We start from the raw sequence: 6,000 nt of genomic DNA, 5'->3' as shown, positions 1-6,000 counted from the left end.
TTGGTTTGTCAACACATGTGTCTCCTCGGACAACTCATTTCCGAGTGTTAGACAAGAGCCCACCTTGGGCCCTGCAAAGGGTCTCTCTTCCTGCAACATGAGATCAGTATGGGATTAAAGGGCTTAAAATAAAGACAAAGGTAGTCAAGCATAAATATGCTTGTAGTTACATCAATATGATGAGAATAAAATCTGGGATGCCTGCAAAAATTACCAGAAGGTTCCTTATGCACTCATAAATATAAAAGGAGGGTCCTTTACTTTATAAGCCCTCTGGTGCTTAGGTTATATTTTTCACTATATATGTATCTAAGGTCCAGGTTGTAGAGTAGTTTTGCTATGAAAATTAGAGCAAAAGTTAAATACTTTAAACCAGAGTCATTTATAATACACTGAAGCAGCTACTAAAAATTGCTTTCAAGAATATGCATTCCACCAGATTTTTATTAAGTACTTAAAATGCACAGTAATTTAGGAGATAGGTTTTTCAGTTCAGTTCGGTTCAGTCACTCAGTCATATCCGACCCTATGTGACCCCATGGACTGCGGTCAGCCAGCCTTCCCTGTCCATCACCAACTCCTGTAGTTTACTCAAACTCATGTTCATTGAGTTGGTGATGCCATCCATTTCTTTAGAGAAGTAATTAAATGAAAATGAGGTCATCAGAGTGGAATCTAATCCAATAGGATTAGTGTCTTTACAAGAAGAGATTAGGAAACACACATACAAATCTACAGTTGGAAGACTCTGTGTGTGTGTGTGTGTGTGTACGCATGTGCACACGCATGCACGTGCATGCAACCCCATGGACTATAGCCTGCCAGACTCCTCTGTCCATAGAATTTTCCAGGCAAGGCTGCTGGAGTGGGTTGCCATTTCCTGCTCCAGGAGATATTCCTGAGCCAGAGACCTAACCCACATCTCCAGTGGCTCCTGCATTAGCAGGTGGATCCTTTACCACTGCACCAACTGGGAAGCCTGAAAAAGCTTCCTAAATTCAGGAAGTGCAGCCACAATGACAATGCCCCTGATCTCATGGAGCTTAAAAGGAGTATAAATGACTAATAAATCCAGATTGACTAAGTGTTATGAAAATTATACAAGATAAAATTACTGGTTTGCACTGGGGAATGCTATTTAAGTATGGTAGTTAACATCTTTGAAGAGATAATATGAAAATGAGATAAAATCTTTAACTTATACAACTAAAAAAGAAATAAGTATTGTACTCAGTGTCAAAGAGAACACTGGAGAATGGGCACCATAAATTGAAGTAATTTATAATGAGAAGATGTAGGCACATTATTTTAATGCATGTAAGTTAACCTACAATTGTATTTGTAGAATTTTATCTACAAAGTGTTTGCATCGAGATTTTATTATAATGTTGTTCATTGTACAATTGTTTATAGTAACACAAATTTGGTGAAACGTCAACCCCAACAATAGGATACTCATTAAACAAATAAATACAGTGCACCAGCAAAATAACGTATCGTGCATCCATTAAAATGATTCTTTACCATTTCCGATGCAAGAGGTAAGATTTTCTCCACTTTCTTCAGATTCTTTAAGGTAGCAAGGGGATGCTTAAAAGGCACAAACCTACAAAATTTAGAAAATAGCAAACAATGAACAGTGGGAGTTAAGTGGAAGAATACTGGTAGATGAAGCATAGCAGAGGAAGCCACAGTCTGGAAATCACGTGATATGAATATCAGTAAAAGAAGAAGTGACCCACTCAGCAAGTACAAGCAAAAGGAGAGGAAGGAATAGTGAAAAGAGCTAAAAATGGATGGTAGATGAAGGTCTATGTACAGAAATCTGTGACATAATCAGTCTTCCTCATTTGCTTGCCTCTACTGGCTTGAGCTTTATACTCAATACCAAACAACCGTCCAGAAAGAACGAAGGTAACTGAGGCTGAGTATGAGTGTCATAGAAGAAGCATTCCTCATTATATCATGTAGGTGTACATTAACCTATAACCAGTTTCTGTTCCTTACCCTAAAGAAAGTCTGCTGTCACTAAACCTTAACTAGCAGCATAGATCATGCCATCAGACTTAATATCAACCAATTCTAAATGTGAGCAAATGAGACATTTGAGGAAAGGCTGCAGCATGCACGAGAAATACCAAAACTTTGAAACAAACAAACAACAGGTGAAAGTAACCTTTGGCAAAAAGAAAAATAAGAAAATGACAGAGACCTTTGAATCAGAGTCCTCAATGACATTTAAGAAAATATTCTTAGCAAAGCATGCAAATATTAAATGTTTTGTATCCAGCCCAAGAACTAGAAATCCAGACCAAATAAACAAGAGATGGGGACAAGGCATACCAATGCCAAATTGGGAATTACTTGTAAGGTAATTCCCATGTGCAGACAGGCTGAATACTCCTGCCTTAGATATTGCAATTGAAGAGACAAGAGCAGCAAAGCAACTTTCCCTCTGGGACCCAAATGGGAAATGGACAATGATCACCTATTCCATCACTGACTATCAAGAAATGAGGCTGCAACAATTTTTACCTCCATGTGAGTTAGATTCCTTATAAAATAGATCAGTTTGTGGCCCAGACAGTAAAGAATCTGTCTGAATGTGGGAGATCCCAGTTTGATCCCTAGGTCAGGAAGATTCCCTGGAGAAGGGAATGGCAACCTACTCCAGTATACTTGCCTGGAGAATTCCATGCAAAGAAGAGCCTGTCGGGCTACAGTTCATGGGATTGCAAAGAGTCAGACACCACCAAGCAACTAAAAGAAAAAAAAGCAACTCCACATCCAGAAGATGAGATGAGCAGATGAAGGAAAAGAAAATCACATCTATGGAACTTCTACCATCCACAGAAATGTATGTATGTCAAGCAGAACACCCAGAACAGGGAGCTTCTAGCAAAAGAACATTAAAAACACTTAGAGATTTGATTCTGACACAAAATAAAAGTATTTTCATCAACTAAAAATATTGTTAATGTTAGAATTTAATATAGTAGTTAAAGGTAATGTTAAGGGTTGAAATATGTGTCCTTGAATATAAAATAGAAAAAGTGTCTCACAAAGAGATGGATATCATGAGGTTAGAGACTTGGATGATGATGTGGTTGAATTGTATCCCCCAGAAAGACATATTCAAGTCCTGACCCCATGCCTGTGAGTGTGATCGTTTTTTGAAATAAAGTCTTTACAGATGTCGTCAAAACAAGGTGAGGTCATACCAGATTATAATGAGCTGTAAATTCAATGACTGGTGTCCTTGTAGGGAGTGAGAGATTTGAAAACATGCAGGGGACATGAGGAAGAAGCCCAAATGAATATGGGAAAAAATTGGAGTCATGCTGCCACAAGCCAAAACAACATCAAGGATTGCCGGCAACCAGCATAAGCTAGGAGCAAAGAAAGATTCTTCTCTAGAGACTAAAGAAAGAGAATGGCTTATTGACATCTTGATTTTAGACTTCTAGTCTCCACAACTGTTAGACAATACATTTCTGTTGTTTTAAGCCACATTTTGTTGTTTAGTACTCAACTCTTTTTTGACCCAATGGACTGTAGCCCACCAGGCTTCTCTGTCCATGGGATTTTTTAGACAAAAACACTGGAGTGGGTTTCCATTTCCTTCTCCAGGCGATCTTCCAAACCTAGGAATCAAAGCTGTGTCTCCTGCATTGGCAGGCAGATTCTTTATGGCAATTTGTTACAGTAGCCCTTGGAAACTAATACAGATGATCAATTCATAGGATTTAACATACAAATGGAAAAAAAAAATTAAACAACTAACAGAATTTTATTTCCCTGAGTTTAAGAAATTTTTGAGGCTTCAAACTGAAAAAGGTCATTGAATTCTGGTACTGACTAGGAAAACAAGCCCCCAAGTATAGATATCCTAGAAAAGAACTCCAGTCACCAAAGGTCAATCTCTGCCCTCTGCAGCAGGAAGGAGAAACTTCTAACAAAGAGAAAAAGCATACGACTTGTCATCTAAAATTCTAGAAGTTAGAATTTGGTGGACTAATGTCTACTACAGACTTTTAAAAGGCTATAAGAATTTTATACCGAGTAAGATAGTGTCTGCAAAAAAAATTTTTGCTCATTTTTTCCCACCCTTGAGAGGTGCAAAGGTGGTAACTTTTTATTGCTTTTACATTCACGAAAAACTCTGATGTAGAAATTTCTATTTCCCTTCAAAACATTGTTCTACTCTTTTCTAACATTTTTCATGACAGACCATCTTAAGTTTATTTCCCCCTTTAGGTAATGTGCTTCTGTCCCTCCAGGCTTGTATGATCCTTTTTAGTGTTTAAAATACAATACCTGTGGCGGATTCATTTAGATATTTGGCAAACCAATACAATATTGTAAAGTTTAAAATATAAAATAAAATAAAAAATAAAATACAATAATCTTATCTGAAGAGATTGAGTGTTGGTTGTTTTTCATTAAGTTTGCACAAGCTCCAGGAGTTGGTGATAGACAGGGAAGCCTGGCGTGCTGCAGTCCATGGGGTTGCAAAGAGTCTGACATGAGCGACTGCTCTGCACTGAACTGACACATGCAGAAACCTGCAGATAAGCAGATTACAATCTACCTTCAACTCAATGTTATATTTATTTTCTATTCTGTTCTATTATTTCATTTCTCCTGGCCTATTCTATTCCCTTCTCTAGGAGCACAAATTATAGGTATGTTGACTAATCATTATCTTACTTGTCCCTGTAATCTTCTTTATTATATATAACTTTTATAAAAATCTTATAGCTTTTCTTTGGTGTTCTAGGTAATTTTCTCAACTGTCTTAATGATCCATATAGTGACAATTTTCTTCTTTACTAGCTGAAATGCTTTAATAACTTTACTTTTATCAAATTTACTTTTTTAGTTCCTTAATAAAAATCCTTGCAGCTTATTGTTAAAAATAATATTCACATTCATTTCAGATGCCATGTTTTCCTTAATATCAGTTCAAAATATGTAGTACCTAAAATTTGATTTTGTTTCCCTGGATAAGTCTTCAAATATATGTTTCTTGATGAAATTTTTCATACCATTGTTTCAAACTGTATTACTATACCTTGGTAACGAATGATAATTGCATTTGTTACCAAGGTAAGAGGGTAGTAGGTTGAGTATTATAGATTAATTGAGAGCAGGAGACCTTCTATTAGAACTGATTTTTCTTAAATTTTTTCCAGACATCTTAAAAAATATGCTACTGGAAAGTAAGCAGGAGGGTGATGAGGGAGGGTGATATCACCTTAGTCGTGTGGTGGTTTTAAGAACGTGGGAAGGAAGTTAACACTATAGGAACCTGCAGCTAAAGTGTCTTTCCCCGAAAGAATTTTCTCTACATTTGTTGAAATCTGCCATGTGGAGACAAACCCAGCTGGATTTGGAGAAATTCTTTTCCCAGCATGAGAGATGCTTGGTTTTCTCCAGCTGGCCATACGAGCAGGAATTTTTATGGTGGAGCTGGGTGGGGTACTGCACCATTAGATTTCTTTCTATGTGCTGAAACTACATGTTTTCTTTTAATACTTTTGCTACTAGTGATCTAAAATTGTTAAATGACTCTAAGTTGATATCCCCCTATCCTTCTGATGACCTATCCTCATTTCCAGGGTTCCTTGATCTAAATCAGTTCCTTGATCTAAAGCAGTGGATATGGCAGCAAACAGACTCTAACAGGGTCCCCAGTGGTCTCCATCACCAGGCATTTTTGCCCCAGTGTAATCCCCTCTTCTTGACTGTGGCAGGATCCATGATTTGCTTCTCACGGACTAAAGTAAACAGGAAAGGATTTCACACATGTGATTATTGACATTAAATTGCAACCTTTGTCTTGCTAGTAGGCCCTCACTATTTATGCTCTCCCTTACTGTCTTTGTTGAATACATTGTCATCTGGAGAGACTCATGGGGCAAGGAACTGTGTGGCCTCCCCCCAACAGTCAGCAAGAAGATGAGGCCCTCTACCTGACAGCCCACAAGGAACTGGATA

This window comes from Bison bison, unplaced genomic scaffold (genome assembly GCF_000754665.1).
Source record: "Bison bison bison isolate TAMUID 2011002044 unplaced genomic scaffold, Bison_UMD1.0 scf7180017864209, whole genome shotgun sequence".
Lineage (NCBI taxonomy): Eukaryota > Metazoa > Chordata > Mammalia > Artiodactyla > Bovidae > Bison > Bison bison.
This window is presented reverse-complemented; position numbering follows the sequence as displayed.